Source organism: Lemur catta, unplaced genomic scaffold, assembly GCF_020740605.2.
Source record: "Lemur catta isolate mLemCat1 unplaced genomic scaffold, mLemCat1.pri scaffold_133_ctg1, whole genome shotgun sequence".
Lineage (NCBI taxonomy): Eukaryota > Metazoa > Chordata > Mammalia > Primates > Lemuridae > Lemur > Lemur catta.
In genome coordinates, this window is record NW_025423759.1 from 20,078 (window position 1) to 45,303 (window position 25,226).

Sequence of the window (25,226 nt, forward strand, 5' to 3'; positions counted from 1 at the left end):
TCCGTGCTTTGAAGAGATGTCCTATTGAGTCTTTGATTTTTGCTGTGATTTGTATATGTGTCTGCGGCAAAGTGTTGCTTCTGTGCTGTGTAGCAGCTGCCGAGCAAGGCTTTGAAGGCTACGGGGCTGCAGGACGGCGCGGGGGTGTCGGGGGTGGGGGTCGGGGCGCTGGGCCCGGAGGGCCACGTCGCAGCAGCTCGGCCTCTTGAGGCGTCCGGGGCCGGCCGCCGCCGTCTACGGCCATACCACCCTGAACGCGCCCGATCTCGTCTGATCTCGGAAGCTAAGCAGGGTCGGGCCTGGTTAGTACTTGGATGGGAGACCGCCTGGGAATACCGGGTGCTGTAGGCTTTTGCCTCTTCTTTTGTCCCGCCCGCCGGCCCGTGGGGGGTCGGGGGGGGGGTGGGGGGCCCCCCGCGCTCCGCGCCCGCCCCCCCTTTCGCGCTCGGCCCCCGGCCCCCCGGCGCGGCCCGCTGCCCCCGCCCGGGCCTTCCTCCCCTCTCCCCCGCTGCAGCAGCACCGCCAGGCGGCGGCGGCGGCGGCGGCGGCGGCGGCGGCGGCAGCGGCAGCAGCAGAGCGTCCCAGCCCTTCCGTTCGGCCGGCAGCCGAGCCCCAGCCCTGGGCCCCACACGGGGCCGGGCCGGGCGGCGGGATCCCTAAGTGCCGCTGGGTCTCTTCTCCGGCCCCGCCCCGCACTCCGGGACATCCCCTGCACCCGGCGCGGGACAGCCCACGGCGGCAAACCGTGCCCTGGGCCCCCGGACCCCCAGCCCACCGTGGACTTCCTCTCCGCCGCACACCCGGGCCTCGGGCCCGGGCCTCACGCCGGGCGGGCTCCTCGCCGCCGCCGGGGCTCCCGAGAGACACACCGGCGCACCGCACAGGGCAAGTCGCCGGCCACCCGGGCAGAGAGGACACACGCGGAGCACTCCCACCCAAACCCAAACGACCCACCGGCCCCCCGACCCGTGGCAACCCACCCCAAACCCCACCCCACGGTGCAACAGGATAGCCGGCTCTGGCCCCCCCGCCCCCCGCCCCCGGCCCCGCCCCCGCGCGGGGCCTGCTGCCACACGCAGGCCCTGACGGGAATCGGGGCAGAACGGTCCTCCCCAGACGGGGGTGGGGTGGCGCGGTGGGGGGGGACACTGCACGTCTTCAGGACCTCCGGGTGAAGGACCAGCGGCAGCCACGGCCCTGCCTCCTTGTCCTGGCCCTGCCCGCAAGCCCCTCCCCGCCGTGCCCTGGCGCGAGGCGGCGGAGGGCCCTCTCGCGCGCACTCTCGGGCTCTGGCCCTCCGCCCCCACGCGTGGAAGTCTGTCCCTGCGCGCGTGCCCGTGGGTCTGCTCCTTGGGATGTGCGACGGCGGTGCGTCCGCGGTTCGGGTGGGGCAGGGGGGTGCGCGCGAGACCCGTCAGGCTCCGCCTGCGCCCGCCCCCCCATAGGGGCAGGTGGGCTAGCGAAGGGCCAGGGCGGCGGGAGGGACCCGACTGGGCAGGGAGGGACGCGTAGCAGCAGCTCGGCCTCTTGAGGCGTCCGGGGGCGGCCGCCGGCCTCTGTGGCCATACCACCCCGAACGCAACGCGCCCGCCCGCCCGATTCCCTCTGATCTCGGGAGCTAAGCAGGGTCGGGCCCGGTTAGTACTTGCATGGGAGACCGCCTGGGAATACCGGGTGCCCTAGGCTTTTTGCTGTGCCTCTTTTTCTGTCCCACCCCCCTGGGCTGGAAACGGGGGTGGGGTGGGGTGGGGTGGCCCGGGGCCCCTCCGCCCTCCGCGCCCGCCCCGGCTCCCGCCCCCGGCCGGCCCGGACCCTGTCCCGTGGCCCCTGGAGAGAGGGTCAGGTTTGACATGTGGAGGCTCAGTCCCCGAGGCTGTCGCCCCTCAGACACCTGCCGCAGGTCCGGGCCTCCGGAACTTCTGACGGACCGGCTCTGAATTCAGGACAAATTCTAAGGTTGTCCAAGTAGACGACCACGTTACCCTATGAGAGGAGAAATTTGATCCTATCCATATATGCAGAAGAATAGAATCTGAACAGTTGGCCATTCGTTCACGATAAAATAATTTAAGAATCCAGAAGAGAAGACATCTGGAAACTCTTTTCAAAAGTCTAAATCCTTAGAAAATAGTCTTAAGGATTCAGAAGTAAAAACATTCTTTGGAAAGTCACGAGCAAGACCAGGGTGTTGATAATGAGATTCTTCTGGTCAATACTGCAACAGACGCTCTAAAATACACACTAAAACAAGGGAAAACACTAATAATAGGTGGGAAAGGAAAAATCACCTCGTTCATTGTCCTCACCTCCTACGGTTCTCAAAATACACTGTTTGCCCCTAGGCATGGGAGACCTGTAGAAAGCCTAGGTGAGTCCCGCAAGACAGCTCTACATGAAATCAACGTTCAATCGATAGTTTCGATATTTCTTATTTCCTAGCAAATACACAATAATGAATGCAATTTTTAAAAAGGATCACAGTCAAAGTCACAGAGAATCTACACAGCACCTACGGGAAAAACGTGCCAACTTAGATGGAAAACTTAGTAACAAACATAAATGATGGCCCAAATCGATGGAGAGGCTATACTGTATTCCTCGATAGATGGACACAGAGCCCCCAAACTAATCATTTCCCCCAAATTAATAAATAATCAAATTTAAACAGGGTTTATAACTAGAAACTTACAATCTGTTTCTTTCTCCTTTTCTTTTAATTAGGGAAATGGACATGTTGAAGAATAATAATAATAATAATAATAATTATTATTATTATTAGATTAAATCGAGTTAACTGTACCAAAACTCTACCACTCACCTTATAAAACTGGGAGTTTATTCATAGGTCGCAAGCCGCTGTGTATCTTTTCCTGAAGGCATGCAACCAAAGAAACACTTCTCCCCAACAAATCCCATCTCGACTGTCAGCATTTTGCTTGCTTTTCCTTTTAAAGTTTTTGCTCTCTGTTATAGGACTGTCTCATTGAGGTAGTTTGTTATTTTCACAGTTTATATAATACATGTGGAACCATTGTGGATGCATTCTGGGTAACTTGTGTGCCAGGGGAAACCTTCTGTTTGGGGAATACTCCTTGCTGACACAGGAAGCTGCAGTTCATCAGCACTGCTATAGAATGGCACTGCACGAAGCAATCGAAATATCTTTATCCGATCTTTGACTAGGTCCGTGTACACAGGGCTCCCGTGAGTATTACCCTAGACGATTCCTGGTCACACGTGCCCTATCTTCTCTCTGGTACGTGCTCCTCAGAGAATACGCTTGCTCCTGAATGACGCCAGTGTGGATTCATATCCATTTATGCTACATTGTTTTCCAAATGGTTCTATCACTTCACCTCCCGTATCAGCAGGGTGTGGGTAAGAGTTTTCCTCCCAGCCAACACAGCGATCGGTTTTTTAAGTTTCCTCAATCTGGTGAGTTTGAAACTACACCTTGCTTCATTGTTTATTTCCTATTTCCCTGATTAATAGTGAGGATACAGTGCCAAATGCGTATGAAGCATATTACACATAGATATTCTGTAATAGTAATATCTTGCCAAGTATATGCGCTACAGATGCCTTGTCCTGTTTGCGGCTTGTTTTTTACCCTCTTCGTGGTATCTTTTGACACTTTTTATTATGGGAAATTTGAAATAGAAACAAAAACAGACAGAATAGTAGAATACATACTCACTACCCTGACTCAAGAAATCACCAACCCTTGGCCAGCCAGATCTTGTTTCTTTTATACCCCTCCTACCTTAAGTTCATGATCCCCTTAGTAATATCCCTCCATCGATAAAGGGTCAATATGTTTCTATCAAAGGTGGAGGCTTTCTTTCCTTTTTCAGTGTAATCACAGCCACATTATTCCATCTAAACATTTAACCGTATTAGAGATAACAGCAAGTACTCGATGTCTGCGTTTCCCTGAGACACATACACTCACTTCAGTTTCTTTGAATCCAGTGCAAATACAGTGCATACATGGTGATGGGTTGAGATGTCTTTTGAAAGAGTGTCCACACATCCCAACTAGTTGGGGGCGGCCCCGGCTGTCACCATTTCCCTTTGTTTCCTACCGCTGTCCACAGTGACCCGAGTCAGTTTTGCCGCTGTGAGGGGTGTAATCGTGGATTTAAGCATATTTAATGTGTTTCGATATCTTGCAATTATTATACTTACTGGTGATCAGACTGTCCTGTGTTTGGCAAACGGGAGTCTACTCATTCTGGTTCCTGTGTCTTTTGACGTGACCCTCGTCCTGTTGGATGTCATAGCATCCACGCTTCCCAGCATAAGAAGCGTCCATTTCCCGCCCCAGACTTGAAGTCAGCCTATGTCTCCAGTAAGTCTTAGGACCGTTTAATAACAATGGTTTGTGGAGACCACGACCTAGATGCTGGTGAAATGCACTGCTGTTGAGTTTGCACCTATTTCTCAGCACTTTCCATGGGAAACAACTAAAAACTAAACAATAAAATAGAATTAGATTAAAAAACTAAAGAAAAATACATTGAGCTTACACTGAGAATCCAAATGGAAACTGAGAAATTAGAGGCTTTTTACTCTATACTTTATCGATTTCACCTCTTTCTCTCACACCCAAATTCCCAGTTCTCAAAGACACCCACAGCATTCGCTCTTTGCGTGATGCCACACAATAATCGTATCCATTCACCGTATCACCGTGGACTACTTGCTACTGCGCCAAGCAGGAAAGGCGAGGAAGGAACTTTCTACTTTCCTGGCTCCACTGTGACAATCTAAGAGCTGCTGTCAGCCGAAGCCAGTCTGCTCATGTCCGGGGAGCTCGGAGCCATGTCCCACTCCTTTGGAATATTTCCCTGAGCCTTCATGTGGGCTCCTGCCGTCTGTAGAATCTGACAAGTCACACGTTGTCCTCCCGTTTGTGTCCTCCGTGCTTTGAAGAGATGTCCTATTGAGTCTTTGATTTTTGCTGTGATTTGTATATGTGTCTGCGGCAAAGTGTTGCTTCTGTGCTGTGTAGCAGCTGCCGAGCAAGGCTTTGAAGGCTACGGGGCTGCAGGACGGCGCGGGGGGTGTCGGGGGTGGGGGTCGGGGCGCTGGGCCCGGAGGGCCACGTCGCAGCAGCTCGGCCTCTTGAGGCGTCCGGGGCCGGCCGCCGCCGTCTACGGCCATACCACCCTGAACGCGCCCGATCTCGTCTGATCTCGGAAGCTAAGCAGGGTCGGGCCTGGTTAGTACTTGGATGGGAGACCGCCTGGGAATACCGGGTGCTGTAGGCTTTTGCCTCTTCTTTTGTCCCGCCCGCCGGCCCGTGGGGGGTCGGGGGGGGGGTGGGGGGCCCCCCGCGCTCCGCGCCCGCCCCCCCTTTCGCGCTCGGCCCCCGGCCCCCCGGCGCGGCCCGCTGCCCCCGCCCGGGCCTTCCTCCCCTCTCCCCCGCTGCAGCAGCACCGCCAGGCGGCGGCGGCGGCGGCGGCGGCGGCGGCGGCGGCAGCGGCAGCAGCAGAGCGTCCCAGCCCTTCCGTTCGGCCGGCAGCCGAGCCCCAGCCCTGGGCCCCACACGGGGCCGGGCCGGGCGGCGGGATCCCTAAGTGCCGCTGGGTCTCTTCTCCGGCCCCGCCCCGCACTCCGGGACATCCCCTGCACCCGGCGCGGGACAGCCCACGGCGGCAAACCGTGCCCTGGGCCCCCGGACCCCCAGCCCACCGTGGACTTCCTCTCCGCCGCACACCCGGGCCTCGGGCCCGGGCCTCACGCCGGGCGGGCTCCTCGCCGCCGCCGGGGCTCCCGAGAGACACACCGGCGCACCGCACAGGGCAAGTCGCCGGCCACCCGGGCAGAGAGGACACACGCGGAGCACTCCCACCCAAACCCAAACGACCCACCGGCCCCCCGACCCGTGGCAACCCACCCCAAACCCCACCCCACGGTGCAACAGGATAGCCGGCTCTGGCCCCCCCGCCCCCCGCCCCCGGCCCCGCCCCCGCGCGGGGCCTGCTGCCACACGCAGGCCCTGACGGGAATCGGGGCAGAACGGTCCTCCCCAGACGGGGGTGGGGTGGCGCGGTGGGGGGGACACTGCACGTCTTCAGGACCTCCGGGTGAAGGACCAGCGGCAGCCACGGCCCTGCCTCCTTGTCCTGGCCCTGCCCGCAAGCCCCTCCCCGCCGTGCCCTGGCGCGAGGCGGCGGAGGGCCCTCTCGCGCGCACTCTCGGGCTCTGGCCCTCCGCCCCCACGCGTGGAAGTCTGTCCCTGCGCGCGTGCCCGTGGGTCTGCTCCTTGGGATGTGCGACGGCGGTGCCTCCGCGGTTCGGGTGGGGCAGGGGGGGTGCGCGCGAGACCCGTCAGGCTCCGCCTGCGCCCGCCCCCCCATAGGGGCAGGTGGGCTAGCGAAGGGCCAGGGCGGCGGGAGGGACCCGACTGGGCAGGGAGGGACGCGTAGCAGCAGCTCGGCCTCTTGAGGCGTCCGGGGGCGGCCGCCGGCCTCTGTGGCCATACCACCCCGAACGCAACGCGCCCGCCCGCCCGATTCCCTCTGATCTCGGGAGCTAAGCAGGGTCGGGCCCGGTTAGTACTTGCATGGGAGACCGCCTGGGAATACCGGGTGCCCTAGGCTTTTTGCTGTGCCTCTTTTTCTGTCCCACCCCCCTGGGCTGGAAACGGGGGTGGGGTGGGGTGGGGTGGCCCGGGGCCCCTCCGCCCTCCGCGCCCGCCCCGGCTCCCGCCCCCGGCCGGCCCGGACCCTGTCCCGTGGCCCCTGGAGAGAGGGTCAGGTTTGACATGTGGAGGCTCAGTCCCCGAGGCTGTCGCCCCTCAGACACCTGCCGCAGGTCCGGGCCTCCGGAACTTCTGACGGACCGGCTCTGAATTCAGGACAAATTCTAAGGTTGTCCAAGTAGACGACCACGTTACCCTATGAGAGGAGAAATTTGATCCTATCCATATATGCAGAAGAATAGAATCTGAACAGTTGGCCATTCGTTCACGATAAAATAATTTAAGAATCCAGAAGAGAAGACATCTGGAAACTCTTTTCAAAAGTCTAAATCCTTAGAAAATAGTCTTAAGGATTCAGAAGTAAAAACATTCTTTGGAAAGTCACGAGCAAGACCAGGGTGTTGATAATGAGATTCTTCTGGTCAATACTGCAACAGACGCTCTAAAATACACACTAAAACAAGGGAAAACACTAATAATAGGTGGGAAAGGAAAAATCACCTCGTTCATTGTCCTCACCTCCTACGGTTCTCAAAATACACTGTTTGCCCCTAGGCATGGGAGACCTGTAGAAAGCCTAGGTGAGTCCCGCAAGACAGCTCTACATGAAATCAACGTTCAATCGATAGTTTCGATATTTCTTATTTCCTAGCAAATACACAATAATGAATGCAATTTTTAAAAAGGATCACAGTCAAAGTCACAGAGAATCTACACAGCACCTACGGGAAAAACGTGCCAACTTAGATGGAAAACTTAGTAACAAACATAAATGATGGCCCAAATCGATGGAGAGGCTATACTGTATTCCTCGATAGATGGACACAGAGCCCCCAAACTAATCATTTCCCCCAAATTAATAAATAATCAAATTTAAACAGGGTTTATAACTAGAAACTTACAATCTGTTTCTTTCTCCTTTTCTTTTAATTAGGGAAATGGACATGTTGAAGAATAATAATAATAATAATAATAATAATTATTATTATTATTATTAGATTAAATCGAGTTAACTGTACCAAAACTCTACCACTCACCTTATAAAACTGGGAGTTTATTCATAGGTCGCAAGCCGCTGTGTATCTTTTCCTGAAGGCATGCAACCAAAGAAACACTTCTCCCCAACAAATCCCATCTCGACTGTCAGCATTTTGCTTGCTTTTCCTTTTAAAGTTTTTGCTCTCTGTTATAGGACTGTCTCATTGAGGTAGTTTGTTATTTTCACAGTTTATATAATACATGTGGAACCATTGTGGATGCATTCTGGGTAACTTGTGTGCCAGGGGAAACCTTCTGTTTGGGGAATACTCCTTGCTGACACAGGAAGCTGCAGTTCATCAGCACTGCTATAGAATGGCACTGCACGAAGCAATCGAAATATCTTTATCCGATCTTTGACTAGGTCCGTGTACACAGGGCTCCCGTGAGTATTACCCTAGACGATTCCTGGTCACACGTGCCCTATCTTCTCTCTGGTACGTGCTCCTCAGAGAATACGCTTGCTCCTGAATGACGCCAGTGTGGATTCATATCCATTTATGCTACATTGTTTTCCAAATGGTTCTATCACTTCACCTCCCGTATCAGCAGGGTGTGGGTAAGAGTTTTCCTCCCAGCCAACACAGCGATCGGTTTTTTAAGTTTCCTCAATCTGGTGAGTTTGAAACTACACCTTGCTTCAATGTTTATTTCCTATTTCCCTGATTAATAGTGAGGATACAGTGCCAAATGCGTATGAAGCATATTACACATAGATATTCTGTAATAGTAATATCTTGCCAAGTATATGCGCTACAGATGCCTTGTCCTGTTTGCGGCTTGTTTTTTACCCTCTTCGTGGTATCTTTTGACACTTTTTATTATGGGAAATTTGAAATAGAAACAAAAACAGACAGAATAGTAGAATACATACTCACTACCCTGACTCAAGAAATCACCAACCCTTGGCCAGCCAGATCTTGTTTCTTTTATACCCCTCCTACCTTAAGTTCATGATCCCCTTAGTAATATCCCTCCATCGATAAAGGGTCAATATGTTTCTATCAAAGGTGGAGGCTTTCTTTCCTTTTTCAGTGTAATCACAGCCACATTATTCCATCTAAACATTTAACCGTATTAGAGATAACAGCAAGTACTCGATGTCTGCGTTTCCCTGAGACACATACACTCACTTCAGTTTCTTTGAATCCAGTGCAAATACAGTGCATACATGGTGATGGGTTGAGATGTCTTTTGAAAGAGTGTCCACACATCCCAACTAGTTGGGGGCGGCCCCGGCTGTCACCATTTCCCTTTGTTTCCTACCGCTGTCCACAGTGACCCGAGTCAGTTTTGCCGCTGTGAGGGGTGTAATCGTGGATTTAAGCATATTTAATGTGTTTCGATATCTTGCAATTATTATACTTACTGGTGATCAGACTGTCCTGTGTTTGGCAAACGGGAGTCTACTCATTCTGGTTCCTGTGTCTTTTGACGTGACCCTCGTCCTGTTGGATGTCATAGCATCCACGCTTCCCAGCATAAGAAGCGTCCATTTCCCGCCCCAGACTTGAAGTCAGCCTATGTCTCCAGTAAGTCTTAGGACCGTTTAATAACAATGGTTTGTGGAGACCACGACCTAGATGCTGGTGAAATGCACTGCTGTTGAGTTTGCACCTATTTCTCAGCACTTTCCATGGGAAACAACTAAAAACTAAACAATAAAATAGAATTAGATTAAAAAACTAAAGAAAAATACATTGAGCTTACACTGAGAATCCAAATGGAAACTGAGAAATTAGAGGCTTTTTACTCTATACTTTATCGATTTCACCTCTTTCTCTCACACCCAAATTCCCAGTTCTCAAAGACACCCACAGCATTCGCTCTTTGCGTGATGCCACACAATAATCGTATCCATTCACCGTATCACCGTGGACTACTTGCTACTGCGCCAAGCAGGAAAGGCGAGGAAGGAACTTTCTACTTTCCTGGCTCCACTGTGACAATCTAAGAGCTGCTGTCAGCCGAAGCCAGTCTGCTCATGTCCGGGGAGCTCGGAGCCATGTCCCACTCCTTTGGAATATTTCCCTGAGCCTTCATGTGGGCTCCTGCCGTCTGTAGAATCTGACAAGTCACACGTTGTCCTCCCGTTTGTGTCCTCCGTGCTTTGAAGAGATGTCCTATTGAGTCTTTGATTTTTGCTGTGATTTGTATATGTGTCTGCGGCAAAGTGTTGCTTCTGTGCTGTGTAGCAGCTGCCGAGCAAGGCTTTGAAGGCTACGGGGCTGCAGGACGGCGCGGGGGTGTCGGGGGTGGGGGTCGGGGCGCTGGGCCCGGAGGGCCACGTCGCAGCAGCTCGGCCTCTTGAGGCGTCCGGGGCCAGCCGCCGCCGTCTACGGCCATACCACCCTGAACGCGCCCGATCTCGTCTGATCTCGGAAGCTAAGCAGGGTCGGGCCTGGTTAGTACTTGGATGGGAGACCGCCTGGGAATACCGGGTGCTGTAGGCTTTTGCCTCTTCTTTTGTCCCGCCCGCCGGCCCGTGGGGGGTCGGGGGGGGGTGGGGGGCCCCCCGCGCTCCGCGCCCGCCCCCCCTTTCGCGCTCGGCCCCCGGCCCCCCGGCGCGGCCCGCTGCCCCCGCCCGGGCCTTCCTCCCCTCTCCCCCGCTGCAGCAGCACCGCCAGGCGGCGGCGGCGGCGGCGGCGGCGGCGGCGGCGGCAGCGGCAGCAGCAGAGCGTCCCAGCCCTTCCGTTCGGCCGGCAGCCGAGCCCCAGCCCTGGGCCCCACACGGGGCCGGGCCGGGCGGCGGGATCCCTAAGTGCCGCTGGGTCTCTTCTCCGGCCCCGCCCCGCACTCCGGGACATCCCCTGCACCCGGCGCGGGACAGCCCACGGCGGCAAACCGTGCCCTGGGCCCCCGGACCCCCAGCCCACCGTGGACTTCCTCTCCGCCGCACACCCGGGCCTCGGGCCCGGGCCTCACGCCGGGCGGGCTCCTCGCCGCCGCCGGGGCTCCCGAGAGACACACCGGCGCACCGCACAGGGCAAGTCGCCGGCCACCCGGGCAGAGAGGACACACGCGGAGCACTCCCACCCAAACCCAAACGACCCACCGGCCCCCCGACCCGTGGCAACCCACCCCAAACCCCACCCCACGGTGCAACAGGATAGCCGGCTCTGGCCCCCCCGCCCCCCGCCCCCGGCCCCGCCCCCGCGCGGGGCCTGCTGCCACACGCAGGCCCTGACGGGAATCGGGGCAGAACGGTCCTCCCCAGACGGGGGTGGGGTGGCGCGGTGGGGGGGACACTGCACGTCTTCAGGACCTCCGGGTGAAGGACCAGCGGCAGCCACGGCCCTGCCTCCTTGTCCTGGCCCTGCCCGCAAGCCCCTCCCCGCCGTGCCCTGGCGCGAGGCGGCGGAGGGCCCTCTCGCGCGCACTCTCGGGCTCTGGCCCTCCGCCCCCACGCGTGGAAGTCTGTCCCTGCGCGCGTGCCCGTGGGTCTGCTCCTTGGGATGTGCGACGGCGGTGCGTCCGCGGTTCGGGTGGGGCAGGGGGGTGCGCGCGAGACCCGTCAGGCTCCGCCTGCGCCCGCCCCCCCATAGGGGCAGGTGGGCTAGCGAAGGGCCAGGGCGGCGGGAGGGACCCGACTGGGCAGGGAGGGACGCGTAGCAGCAGCTCGGCCTCTTGAGGCGTCCGGGGGCGGCCGCCGGCCTCTGTGGCCATACCACCCCGAACGCAACGCGCCCGCCCGCCCGATTCCCTCTGATCTCGGGAGCTAAGCAGGGTCGGGCCCGGTTAGTACTTGCATGGGAGACCGCCTGGGAATACCGGGTGCCCTAGGCTTTTTGCTGTGCCTCTTTTTCTGTCCCACCCCCCTGGGCTGGAAACGGGGGTGGGGTGGGGTGGGGTGGCCCGGGGCCCCTCCGCCCTCCGCGCCCGCCCCGGCTCCCGCCCCCGGCCGGCCCGGACCCTGTCCCGTGGCCCCTGGAGAGAGGGTCAGGTTTGACATGTGGAGGCTCAGTCCCCGAGGCTGTCGCCCCTCAGACACCTGCCGCAGGTCCGGGCCTCCGGAACTTCTGACGGACCGGCTCTGAATTCAGGACAAATTCTAAGGTTGTCCAAGTAGACGACCACGTTACCCTATGAGAGGAGAAATTTGATCCTATCCATATATGCAGAAGAATAGAATCTGAACAGTTGGCCATTCGTTCACGATAAAATAATTTAAGAATCCAGAAGAGAAGACATCTGGAAACTCTTTTCAAAAGTCTAAATCCTTAGAAAATAGTCTTAAGGATTCAGAAGTAAAAACATTCTTTGGAAAGTCACGAGCAAGACCAGGGTGTTGATAATGAGATTCTTCTGGTCAATACTGCAACAGACGCTCTAAAATACACACTAAAACAAGGGAAAACACTAATAATAGGTGGGAAAGGAAAAATCACCTCGTTCATTGTCCTCACCTCCTACGGTTCTCAAAATACACTGTTTGCCCCTAGGCATGGGAGACCTGTAGAAAGCCTAGGTGAGTCCCGCAAGACAGCTCTACATGAAATCAACGTTCAATCGATAGTTTCGATATTTCTTATTTCCTAGCAAATACACAATAATGAATGCAATTTTTAAAAAGGATCACAGTCAAAGTCACAGAGAATCTACACAGCACCTACGGGAAAAACGTGCCAACTTAGATGGAAAACTTAGTAACAAACATAAATGATGGCCCAAATCGATGGAGAGGCTATACTGTATTCCTCGATAGATGGACACAGAGCCCCCAAACTAATCATTTCCCCCAAATTAATAAATAATCAAATTTAAACAGGGTTTATAACTAGAAACTTACAATCTGTTTCTTTCTCCTTTTCTTTTAATTAGGGAAATGGACATGTTGAAGAATAATAATAATAATAATAATAATAATTATTATTATTATTAGATTAAATCGAGTTAACTGTACCAAAACTCTACCACTCACCTTATAAAACTGGGAGTTTATTCATAGGTCGCAAGCCGCTGTGTATCTTTTCCTGAAGGCATGCAACCAAAGAAACACTTCTCCCCAACAAATCCCATCTCGACTGTCAGCATTTTGCTTGCTTTTCCTTTTAAAGTTTTTGCTCTCTGTTATAGGACTGTCTCATTGAGGTAGTTTGTTATTTTCACAGTTTATATAATACATGTGGAACCATTGTGGATGCATTCTGGGTAACTTGTGTGCCAGGGGAAACCTTCTGTTTGGGGAATACTCCTTGCTGACACAGGAAGCTGCAGTTCATCAGCACTGCTATAGAATGGCACTGCACGAAGCAATCGAAATATCTTTATCCGATCTTTGACTAGGTCCGTGTACACAGGGCTCCCGTGAGTATTACCCTAGACGATTCCTGGTCACACGTGCCCTATCTTCTCTCTGGTACGTGCTCCTCAGAGAATACGCTTGCTCCTGAATGACGCCAGTGTGGATTCATATCCATTTATGCTACATTGTTTTCCAAATGGTTCTATCACTTCACCTCCCGTATCAGCAGGGTGTGGGTAAGAGTTTTCCTCCCAGCCAACACAGCGATCGGTTTTTTAAGTTTCCTCAATCTGGTGAGTTTGAAACTACACCTTGCTTCATTGTTTATTTCCTATTTCCCTGATTAATAGTGAGGATACAGTGCCAAATGCGTATGAAGCATATTACACATAGATATTCTGTAATAGTAATATCTTGCCAAGTATATGCGCTACAGATGCCTTGTCCTGTTTGCGGCTTGTTTTTTACCCTCTTCGTGGTATCTTTTGACACTTTTTATTATGGGAAATTTGAAATAGAAACAAAAACAGACAGAATAGTAGAATACATACTCACTACCCTGACTCAAGAAATCACCAACCCTTGGCCAGCCAGATCTTGTTTCTTTTATACCCCTCCTACCTTAAGTTCATGATCCCCTTAGTAATATCCCTCCATCGATAAAGGGTCAATATGTTTCTATCAAAGGTGGAGGCTTTCTTTCCTTTTTCAGTGTAATCACAGCCACATTATTCCATCTAAACATTTAACCGTATTAGAGATAACAGCAAGTACTCGATGTCTGCGTTTCCCTGAGACACATACACTCACTTCAGTTTCTTTGAATCCAGTGCAAATACAGTGCATACATGGTGATGGGTTGAGATGTCTTTTGAAAGAGTGTCCACACATCCCAACTAGTTGGGGGCGGCCCCGGCTGTCACCATTTCCCTTTGTTTCCTACCGCTGTCCACAGTGACCCGAGTCAGTTTTGCCGCTGTGAGGGGTGTAATCGTGGATTTAAGCATATTTAATGTGTTTCGATATCTTGCAATTATTATACTTACTGGTGATCAGACTGTCCTGTGTTTGGCAAACGGGAGTCTACTCATTCTGGTTCCTGTGTCTTTTGACGTGACCCTCGTCCTGTTGGATGTCATAGCATCCACGCTTCCCAGCATAAGAAGCGTCCATTTCCCGCCCCAGACTTGAAGTCAGCCTATGTCTCCAGTAAGTCTTAGGACCGTTTAATAACAATGGTTTGTGGAGACCACGACCTAGATGCTGGTGAAATGCACTGCTGTTGAGTTTGCACCTATTTCTCAGCACTTTCCATGGGAAACAACTAAAAACTAAACAATAAAATAGAATTAGATTAAAAAACTAAAGAAAAATACATTGAGCTTACACTGAGAATCCAAATGGAAACTGAGAAATTAGAGGCTTTTTACTCTATACTTTATCGATTTCACCTCTTTCTCTCACACCCAAATTCCCAGTTCTCAAAGACACCCACAGCATTCGCTCTTTGCGTGATGCCACACAATAATCGTATCCATTCACCGTATCACCGTGGACTACTTGCTACTGCGCCAAGCAGGAAAGGCGAGGAAGGAACTTTCTACTTTCCTGGCTCCACTGTGACAATCTAAGAGCTGCTGTCAGCCGAAGCCAGTCTGCTCATGTCCGGGGAGCTCGGAGCCATGTCCCACTCCTTTGGAATATTTCCCTGAGCCTTCATGTGGGCTCCTGCCGTCTGTAGAATCTGACAAGTCACACGTTGTCCTCCCGTTTGTGTCCTCCGTGCTTTGAAGAGATGTCCTATTGAGTCTTTGATTTTTGCTGTGATTTGTATATGTGTCTGCGGCAAAGTGTTGCTTCTGTGCTGTGTAGCAGCTGCCGAGCAAGGCTTTGAAGGCTACGGGGCTGCAGGACGGCGCGGGGGTGTCGGGGGTGGGGGTCGGGGCGCTGGGCCCGGAGGGCCACGTCGCAGCAGCTCGGCCTCTTGAGGCGTCCGGGGCCGGCCGCCGCCGTCTACGGCCATACCACCCTGAACGCGCCCGATCTCGTCTGATCTCGGAAGCTAAGCAGGGTCGGGCCTGGTTAGTACTTGGATGGGAGACCGCCTGGGAATACCGGGTGCTGTAGGCTTTTGCCTCTTCTTTTGTCCCGCCCGCCGGCCCGTGGGGGGTCGGGGGGGGGGGTGGGGGGCCCCCCGCGCTCCGCGCCCGCCCCCCCTTTCGCGCTCGGCCCCCGGCCCCCCGGCGCGGCCCGCTGCCCCCGCCCGGGCCTTCCTCCCCTCTCCCCCGCTGCAGCAGCACCGCCAGGCGGCGGCGGCGGCGGCGGCGGCGGCGGCGGCGGCAGCGGCAGCAGCAGAGCGTCCCAGCCCTTCCGTTCGGCCGGCAGCCGAGCCCCAGCCCTGGGCCCCACACGGGGCCGGGCCGGGCGGCGGGATCCCTAAGTGCCGCTGGGTCTCTTCTCCGGCCCCGCCCCGCACTCCGGGACATCCCCTGCACCCGGCGCGGGACAGCCCACGGCGGCAAACCGTGCCCTGGGCCCCCGGACCCCCAGCCCACCGTGGACTTCCTCTCCGCCGCACACCCGGGCCTCGGGCCCGGGCCTCACGCCGGGCGGGCTCCTCGCCGCCGCCGGGGCTCCCGAGAGACACACCGGCGCACCGCACAGGGCAAGTCGCCGGCCACCCGGGCAGAGAGGACACACGCGGAGCACTCCCACCCAAACCCAAACGACCCACCGGCCCCCCGACCCGTGGCAACCCACCCCAAACCCCACCCCACGGTGCAACAGGATAGCCGGCTCTGGCCCCCCCCGCCCCCCGCCCCCGGCCCCGCCCCCGCGCGGGGCCTGCTGCCACACGCAGGCCCTGACGGGAATCGGGGCAGAACGGTCCTCCCCAGACGGGGGTGGGGTGGCGCGGTGGGGGGGACACTGCACGTCTTCAGGACCTCCGGGTGAAGGACCAGCGGCAGCCACGGCCCTGCCTCCTTGTCCTGGCCCTGCCCGCAAGCCCCTCCCCGCCGTGCCCTGGCGCGAGGCGGCGGAGGGCCCTCTCGCGCGCACTCTCGGGCTCTGGCCCTCCGCCCCCACGCGTGGAAGTCTGTCCCTGCGCGCGTGCCCGTGGGTCTGCTCCTTGGGATGTGCGACGGCGGTGCGTCCGCGGTTCGGGTGGGGCAGGGGGGTGCGCGCGAGACCCGTCAGGCTCCGCCTGCGCCCGCCCCCCCCATAGGGGCAGGTGGGCTAGCGAAGGGCCAGGGCGGCGGGAGGGACCCGACTGGGCAGGGAGGGACGCGTAGCAGCAGCTCGGCCTCTTGAGGCGTCCGGGGGCGGCCGCCGGCCTCTGTGGCCATACCACCCCGAACGCAACGCGCCCGCCCGCCCGATTCCCTCTGATCTCGGGAGCTAAGCAGGGTCGGGCCCGGTTAGTACTTGCATGGGAGACCGCCTGGGAATACCGGGTGCCCTAGGCTTTTTGCTGTGCCTCTTTTTCTGTCCCACCCCCCTGGGCTGGAAACGGGGGTGGGGTGGGGTGGGGTGGCCCGGGGCCCCTCCGCCCTCCGCGCCCGCCCCGGCTCCCGCCCCCGGCCGGCCCGGACCCTGTCCCGTGGCCCCTGGAGAGAGGGTCAGGTTTGACATGTGGAGGCTCAGTCCCCGAGGCTGTCGCCCCTCAGACACCTGCCGCAGGTCCGGGCCTCCGGAACTTCTGACGGACCGGCTCTGAATTCAGGACAAATTCTAAGGTTGTCCAAGTAGACGACCACGTTACCCTATGAGAGGAGAAATTTGATCCTATCCATATATGCAGAAGAATAGAATCTGAACAGTTGGCCATTCGTTCACGATAAAATAATTTAAGAATCCAGAAGAGAAGACATCTGGAAACTCTTTTCAAAAGTCTAAATCCTTAGAAAATAGTCTTAAGGATTCAGAAGTAAAAACATTCTTTGGAAAGTCACGAGCAAGACCAGGGTGTTGATAATGAGATTCTTCTGGTCAATACTGCAACAGACGCTCTAAAATACACACTAAAACAAGGGAAAACACTAATAATAGGTGGGAAAGGAAAAATCACCTCGTTCATTGTCCTCACCTCCTACGGTTCTCAAAATACACTGTTTGCCCCTAGGCATGGGAGACCTGTAGAAAGCCTAGGTGAGTCCCGCAAGACAGCTCTACATGAAATCAACGTTCAATCGATAGTTTCGATATTTCTTATTTCCTAGCAAATACACAATAATGAATGCAATTTTTAAAAAGGATCACAGTCAAAGTCACAGAGAATCTACACAGCACCTACGGGAAAAACGTGCCAACTTAGATGGAAAACTTAGTAACAAACATAAATGATGGCCCAAATCGATGGAGAGGCTATACTGTATTCCTCGATAGATGGACACAGAGCCCCCAAACTAATCATTTCCCCCAAATTAATAAATAATCAAATTTAAACAGGGTTTATAACTAGAAACTTACAATCTGTTTCTTTCTCCTTTTCTTTTAATTAGGGAAATGGACATGTTGAAGAATAATAATAATAATAATAATAATAATTATTATTATTATTAGATTAAATCGAGTTAACTGTACCAAAACTCTACCACTCACCTTATAAAACTGGGAGTTTATTCATAGGTCGCAAGCCGCTGTGTATCTTTTCCTGAAGGCATGCAACCAAAGAAACACTTCTCCCCAACAAATCCCATCTCGACTGTCAGCATTTTGCTTGCTTTTCCTTTTAAAGTTTTTGCTCTCTGTTATAGGACTGTCTCATTGAGGTAGTTTGTTATTTTCACAGTTTATATAATACATGTGGAACCATTGTGGATGCATTCTGGGTAACTTGTGTGCCAGGGGAAACCTTCTGTTTGGGGAATACTCCTTGCTGACACAGGAAGCTGCAGTTCATCAGCACTGCTATAGAATGGCACTGCACGAAGCAATCGAAATATCTTTATCCGATCTTTGACTAGGTCCGTGTACACAGGGCTCCCGTGAGTATTACCCTAGACGATTCCTGGTCACACGTGCCCTATCTTCTCTCTGGTACGTGCTCCTCAGAGAATACGCTTGCTCCTGAATGACGCCAGTGTGGATTCATATCCATTTATGCTACATTGTTTTCCAAATGGTTCTATCACTTCACCTCCCGTATCAGCAGGGTGTGGGTAAGAGTTTTCCTCCCAGCCAACACAGCGATCGGTTTTTTAAGTTTCCTCAATCTGGTGAGTTTGAAACTACACCTTGCTTCAATGTTTATTTCCTATTTCCCTGATTAATAGTGAGGATACAGTGCCAAATGCGTATGAAGCATATTACACATAGATATTCTGTAATAGTAATATCTTGCCAAGTATATGCGCTACAGATGCCTTGTCCTGTTTGCGGCTTGTTTTTTACCCTCTTCGTGGTATCTTTTGACACTTTTTATTATGGGAAATTTGAAATAGAAACAAAAACAGACAGAATAGTAGAATACATACTCACTACCCTGACTCAAGAAATCACCAACCCTTGGCCAGCCAGATCTTGTTTCTTTTATACCCCTCCTACCTTAAGTTCATGATCCCCTTAGTAATATCCCTCCATCGATAAAGGGTCAATATGTTTCTATCAAAGGTGGAGGCTTTCTTTCCTTTTTCAGTGTAATCACAGCCACATTATTCCATCTAAACATTTAACCGTATTAGAGATAACAGCAAGTACTCGATGTCTGCGTTTCCCTGAGACACATACACTCACTTCAGTTTCTTTGAATCCAGTGCAAATACAGTGCATACATGGTGATGGGTTGAGATGTCTTTTGAAAGAGTGTCCACACATCCCAACTAGTTGGGGGCGGCCCCGGCTGTCACCATTTCCCTTTGTTTCCTACCGCTGTCCACAGTGACCCGAGTCAGTTTTGCCGCTGTGAGGGGTGTAATCGTGGATTTAAGCATATTTAATGTGTTTCGATATCTTGCAATTATTATACTTACTGGTGATCAGACTGTCCTGTGTTTGGCAAACGGGAGTCTACTCATTCTGGTTCCTGTGTCTTTTGACGTGACCCTCGTCCTGTTGGATGTCATAGCATCCACGCTTCCCAGCATAAGAAGCGTCCATTTCCCGCCCCAGACTTGAAGTCAGCCTATGTCTCCAGTAAGTCTTAGGACCGTTTAATAACAATGGTTTGTGGAGACCACGACCTAGATGCTGGTGAAATGCACTGCTGTTGAGTTTGCACCTATTTCTCAGCACTTTCCATGGGAAACAACTAAAAACTAAACAATAAAATAGAATTAGATTAAAAAACTAAAGAAAAATACATTGAGCTTACACTGAGAATCCAAATGGAAACTGAGAAATTAGAGGCTTTTTACTCTATACTTTATCGATTTCACCTCTTTCTCTCACACCCAAATTCCCAGTTCTCAAAGACACCCACAGCATTCGCTCTTTGCGTGATGCCACACAATAATCGTATCCATTCACCGTATCACCGTGGACTACTTGCTACTGCGCCAAGCAGGAAAGGCGAGGAAGGAACTTTCTACTTTCCTGGCTCCACTGTGACAATCTAAGAGCTGCTGTCAGCCGAAGCCAGTCTGCTCATGTCCGGGGAGCTCGGAGCCATGTCCCACTCCTTTGGAATATTTCCCTGAGCCTTCATGTGGGCTCCTGCCGTCTGTAGAATCTGACAAGTCACACGTTGTCCTCCCGTTTGTGTCCTCCGTGCTTTGAAGAGATGTCCTATTGAGTCTTTGATTTTTGCTGTGATTTGTATATGTGTCTGCGGCAAAGTGTTGCTTCTGTGCTGTGTAGCAGCTGCCGAGCAAGGCTTTGAAGGCTACGGGGCTGCAGGACGGCGCGGGGGTGTCGGGGGTGGGGGTCGGGGCGCTGGGCCCGGAGGGCCACGTCGCAGCAGCTCGGCCTCTTGAGGCGTCCGGGGCCGGCCGCCGCCGTCTACGGCCATACCACCCTGAACGCGCCCGATCTCGTCTGATCTCGGAAGCTAAGCAGGGTCGGGCCTGGTTAGTACTTGGATGGGAGACCGCCTGGGAATACCGGGTGCTGTAGGCTTTTGCCTCTTCTTTTGTCCCGCCCGCCGGCCCGTGGGGGGTCTGGGGGGGGTGGGGGGCCCCCCGCGCTCCGCGCCCGCCCCCCCTTTCGCGCTCGGCCCCCGGCCCCCCGGCGCGGCCCGCTGCCCCCCGCCCGGGCCTTCCTCCCCTCTCCCCCGCTGCAGCAGCACCGCCAGGCGGCGGCGGCGGCGGCGGCGGCGGCGGCGGCGGCAGCGGCAGCAGCAGAGCGTCCCAGCCCTTCCGTTCGGCCGGCAGCCAAGCCCCAGCCCTGGGCCCCACACGGGGCCGGGCCGGGCGGCGGGATCCCTAAGTGCCGCTGGGTCTCTTCTCCGGCCCCGCCCCGCACTCCGGGACATCCCCTGCACCCGGCGCGGGACAGCCCACGGCGGCAAACCGTGCCCTGGGCCCCCGGACCCCCAGCCCACCGTGGACTTCCTCTCCGCCGCACACCCGGGCCTCGGGCCCGGGCCTCACGCCGGGCGGGCTCCTCGCCGCCGCCGGGGCTCCCGAGAGACACACCGGCGCACCGCACAGGGCAAGTCGCCGGCCACCCGGGCAGAGAGGACACACGCGGAGCACTCCCACCCAAACCCAAACGACCCACCGGCCCCCCGACCCGTGGCAACCCACCCCAAACCCCACCCCACGGTGCAACAGGATAGCCGGCTCTGGCCCCCCCGCCCCCCGCCCCCGGCCCCGCCCCCGCGCGGGGCCTGCTGCCACACGCAGGCCCTGACGGGAATCGGGGCAGAACGGTCCTCCCCAGACGGGGGTGGGGTGGCGCGGTGGGGGGGACACTGCACGTCTTCAGGACCTCCGGGTGAAGGACCAGCGGCAGCCACGGCCCTGCCTCCTTGTCCTGGCCCTGCCCGCAAGCCCCTCCCCGCCGTGCCCTGGCGCGAGGCGGCGGAGGGCCCTCTCGCGCGCACTCTCGGGCTCTGGCCCTCCGCCCCCACGCGTGGAAGTCTGTCCCTGCGCGCGTGCCCGTGGGTCTGCTCCTTGGGATGTGCGACGGCGGTGCCTCCGCGGTTCGGGTGGGGCAGGGGGGTGCGCGCGAGACCCGTCAGGCTCCGCCTGCGCCCGCCCCCCCCATAGGGGCAGGTGGGCTAGCGAAGGGCCAGGGCGGCGGGAGGGACCCGACTGGGCAGGGAGGGACGCGTAGCAGCAGCTCGGCCTCTTGAGGCGTCCGGGGGCGGCCGCCGGCCTCTGTGGCCATACCACCCCGAACGCAACGCGCCCGCCCGCCCGATTCCCTCTGATCTCGGGAGCTAAGCAGGGTCGGGCCCGGTTAGTACTTGCATGGGAGACCGCCTGGGAATACCGGGTGCCCTAGGCTTTTTGCTGTGCCTCTTTTTCTGTCCCACCCCCCTGGGCTGGAAACGGGGGGGGGGTGGGGTGGGGTGGCCCGGGGCCCCTCCGCCCTCCGCGCCCGCCCCGGCTCCCGCCCCCGGCCGGCCCGGACCCTGTCCCGTGGCCCCTGGAGAGAGGGTCAGGTTTGACATGTGGAGGCTCAGTCCCCGAGGCTGTCGCCCCTCAGACACCTGCCGCAGGTCCGGGCCTCCGGAACTTCTGACGGACCGGCTCTGAATTCAGGACAAATTCTAAGGTTGTCCAAGTAGACGACCACGTTACCCTATGAGAGGAGAAATTTGATCCTATCCATATATGCAGAAGAATAGAATCTGAACAGTTGGCCATTCGTTCACGATAAAATAATTTAAGAATCCAGAAGAGAAGACATCTGGAAACTCTTTTCAAAAGTCTAAATCCTTAGAAAATAGTCTTAAGGATTCAGAAGTAAAAACATTCTTTGGAAAGTCACGAGCAAGACCAGGGTGTTGATAATGAGATTCTTCTGGTCAATACTGCAACAGACGCTCTAAAATACACACTAAAACAAGGGAAAACACTAATAATAGGTGGGAAAGGAAAAATCACCTCGTTCATTGTCCTCACCTCCTACGGTTCTCAAAATACACTGTTTGCCCCTAGGCATGGGAGACCTGTAGAAAGCCTAGGTGAGTCCCGCAAGACAGCTCTACATGAAATCAACGTTCAATCGATAGTTTCGATATTTCTTATTTCCTAGCAAATACACAATAATGAATGCAATTTTTAAAAAGGATCACAGTCAAAGTCACAGAGAATCTACACAGCACCTACGGGAAAAACGTGCCAACTTAGATGGAAAACTTAGTAACAAACATAAATGATGGCCCAAATCGATGGAGAGGCTATACTGTATTCCTCGATAGATGGACACAGAGCCCCCAAACTAATCATTTCCCCCAAATTAATAAATAATCAAATTTAAACAGGGTTTATAACTAGAAACTTACAATCTGTTTCTTTCTCCTTTTCTTTTAATTAGGGAAATGGACATGTTGAAGAATAATAATAATAATAATAATAATAATTATTATTATTATTAGATTAAATCGAGTTAACTGTACCAAAACTCTACCACTCACCTTATAAAACTGGGAGTTTATTCATAGGTCGCAAGCCGCTGTGTATCTTTTCCTGAAGGCATGCAACCAAAGAAACACTTCTCCCCAACAAATCCCATCTCGACTGTCAGCATTTTGCTTGCTTTTCCTTTTAAAGTTTTTGCTCTCTGTTATAGGACTGTCTCATTGAGGTAGTTTGTTATTTTCACAGTTTATATAATACATGTGGAACCATTGTGGATGCATTCTGGGTAACTTGTGTGCCAGGGGAAACCTTCTGTTTGGGGAATACTCCTTGCTGACACAGGAAGCTGCAGTTCATCAGCACTGCTATAGAATGGCACTGCACGAAGCAATCGAAATATCTTTATCCGATCTTTGACTAGGTCCGTGTACACAGGGCTCCCGTGAGTATTACCCTAGACGATTCCTGGTCACACGTGCCCTATCTTCTCTCTGGTACGTGCTCCTCAGAGAATACGCTTGCTCCTGAATGACGCCAGTGTGGATTCATATCCATTTATGCTACATTGTTTTCCAAATGGTTCTATCACTTCACCTCCCGTATCAGCAGGGTGTGGGTAAGAGTTTTCCTCCCAGCCAACACAGCGATCGGTTTTTTAAGTTTCCTCAATCTGGTGAGTTTGAAACTACACCTTGCTTCAATGTTTATTTCCTATTTCCCTGATTAATAGTGAGGATACAGTGCCAAATGCGTATGAAGCATATTACACATAGATATTCTGTAATAGTAATATCTTGCCAAGTATATGCGCTACAGATGCCTTGTCCTGTTTGCGGCTTGTTTTTTACCCTCTTCGTGGTATCTTTTGACACTTTTTATTATGGGAAATTTGAAATAGAAACAAAAACAGACAGAATAGTAGAATACATACTCACTACCCTGACTCAAGAAATCACCAACCCTTGGCCAGCCAGATCTTGTTTCTTTTATACCCCTCCTACCTTAAGTTCATGATCCCCTTAGTAATATCCCTCCATCGATAAAGGGTCAATATGTTTCTATCAAAGGTGGAGGCTTTCTTTCCTTTTTCAGTGTAATCACAGCCACATTATTCCATCTAAACATTTAACCGTATTAGAGATAACAGCAAGTACTCGATGTCTGCGTTTCCCTGAGACACATACACTCACTTCAGTTTCTTTGAATCCAGTGCAAATACAGTGCATACATGGTGATGGGTTGAGATGTCTTTTGAAAGAGTGTCCACACATCCCAACTAGTTGGGGGCGGCCCCGGCTGTCACCATTTCCCTTTGTTTCCTACCGCTGTCCACAGTGACCCGAGTCAGTTTTGCCGCTGTGAGGGGTGTAATCGTGGATTTAAGCATATTTAATGTGTTTCGATATCTTGCAATTATTATACTTACTGGTGATCAGACTGTCCTGTGTTTGGCAAACGGGAGTCTACTCATTCTGGTTCCTGTGTCTTTTGACGTGACCCTCGTCCTGTTGGATGTCATAGCATCCACGCTTCCCAGCATAAGAAGCGTCCATTTCCCGCCCCAGACTTGAAGTCAGCCTATGTCTCCAGTAAGTCTTAGGACCGTTTAATAACAATGGTTTGTGGAGACCACGACCTAGATGCTGGTGAAATGCACTGCTGTTGAGTTTGCACCTATTTCTCAGCACTTTCCATGGGAAACAACTAAAAACTAAACAATAAAATAGAATTAGATTAAAAAACTAAAGAAAAATACATTGAGCTTACACTGAGAATCCAAATGGAAACTGAGAAATTAGAGGCTTTTTACTCTATACTTTATCGATTTCACCTCTTTCTCTCACACCCAAATTCCCAGTTCTCAAAGACACCCACAGCATTCGCTCTTTGCGTGATGCCACACAATAATCGTATCCATTCACCGTATCACCGTGGACTACTTGCTACTGCGCCAAGCAGGAAAGGCGAGGAAGGAACTTTCTACTTTCCTGGCTCCACTGTGACAATCTAAGAGCTGCTGTCAGCCGAAGCCAGTCTGCTCATGTCCGGGGAGCTCGGAGCCATGTCCCACTCCTTTGGAATATTTCCCTGAGCCTTCATGTGGGCTCCTGCCGTCTGTAGAATCTGACAAGTCACACGTTGTCCTCCCGTTTGTGTCCTCCGTGCTTTGAAGAGATGTCCTATTGAGTCTTTGATTTTTGCTGTGATTTGTATATGTGTCTGCGGCAAAGTGTTGCTTCTGTGCTGTGTAGCAGCTGCCGAGCAAGGCTTTGAAGGCTACGGGGCTGCAGGACGGCGCGGGGGTGTCGGGGGTGGGGGTCGGGGCGCTGGGCCCGGAGGGCCACGTCGCAGCAGCTCGGCCTCTTGAGGCGTCCGGGGCCGGCCGCCGCCGTCTACGGCCATACCACCCTGAACGCGCCCGATCTCGTCTGATCTCGGAAGCTAAGCAGGGTCGGGCCTGGTTAGTACTTGGATGGGAGACCGCCTGGGAATACCGGGTGCTGTAGGCTTTTGCCTCTTCTTTTGTCCCGCCCGCCGGCCCGTGGGGGGTCGGGGGGGGGTGGGGGGCCCCCCGCGCTCCGCGCCCGCCCCCCCTTTCGCGCTCGGCCCCCGGCCCCCCGGCGCGGCCCGCTGCCCCCGCCCGGGCCTTCCTCCCCTCTCCCCCGCTGCAGCAGCACCGCCAGGCGGCGGCGGCGGCGGCGGCGGCGGCGGCGGCGGCAGCGGCAGCAGCAGAGCGTCCCAGCCCTTCCGTTCGGCCGGCAGC

The 25,226-nt window shown here is 54.5% G+C and overlaps 6 non-coding genes and 5 pseudogenes across 6 annotated transcripts; all 11 read left to right on the forward strand.

The window, feature by feature from the left end:
• Positions 1–232: 232 nt before the first annotated feature.
• On the forward strand, positions 233–351 carry LOC123629343. The gene has a single exon (XR_006732022.1). It is a non-coding gene; the product is annotated as a 5S ribosomal RNA (ribosomal RNA).
• Positions 352–1,554: 1,203 nt separating this feature from the next.
• LOC123629332 lies at positions 1,555–1,686 on the forward strand (annotated as a pseudogene).
• A 3,468-nt stretch (positions 1,687–5,154) lies between these two features.
• Positions 5,155–5,273, forward strand: LOC123629289. The gene has a single exon (XR_006731991.1). It is a non-coding gene; the product is annotated as a 5S ribosomal RNA (ribosomal RNA).
• Positions 5,274–6,476: 1,203 nt separating this feature from the next.
• Positions 6,477–6,608, forward strand: LOC123629333 (annotated as a pseudogene).
• A 3,473-nt stretch (positions 6,609–10,081) lies between these two features.
• LOC123629299 lies at positions 10,082–10,200 on the forward strand. The gene has a single exon (XR_006731992.1). It is a non-coding gene; the product is annotated as a 5S ribosomal RNA (ribosomal RNA).
• Positions 10,201–11,401: 1,201 nt separating this feature from the next.
• LOC123629334 lies at positions 11,402–11,533 on the forward strand (annotated as a pseudogene).
• A 3,470-nt stretch (positions 11,534–15,003) lies between these two features.
• Positions 15,004–15,122, forward strand: LOC123629300. Its single transcript, XR_006731993.1, has one exon. It is a non-coding gene; the product is annotated as a 5S ribosomal RNA (ribosomal RNA).
• A 1,205-nt stretch (positions 15,123–16,327) lies between these two features.
• LOC123629335 lies at positions 16,328–16,459 on the forward strand (annotated as a pseudogene).
• Positions 16,460–19,929: 3,470 nt separating this feature from the next.
• On the forward strand, positions 19,930–20,048 carry LOC123629301. The gene has a single exon (XR_006731994.1). It is a non-coding gene; the product is annotated as a 5S ribosomal RNA (ribosomal RNA).
• A 1,203-nt stretch (positions 20,049–21,251) lies between these two features.
• Positions 21,252–21,383, forward strand: LOC123629336 (annotated as a pseudogene).
• A 3,470-nt stretch (positions 21,384–24,853) lies between these two features.
• LOC123629302 lies at positions 24,854–24,972 on the forward strand. The gene has a single exon (XR_006731995.1). It is a non-coding gene; the product is annotated as a 5S ribosomal RNA (ribosomal RNA).
• Positions 24,973–25,226: the final 254 nt, after the last annotated feature.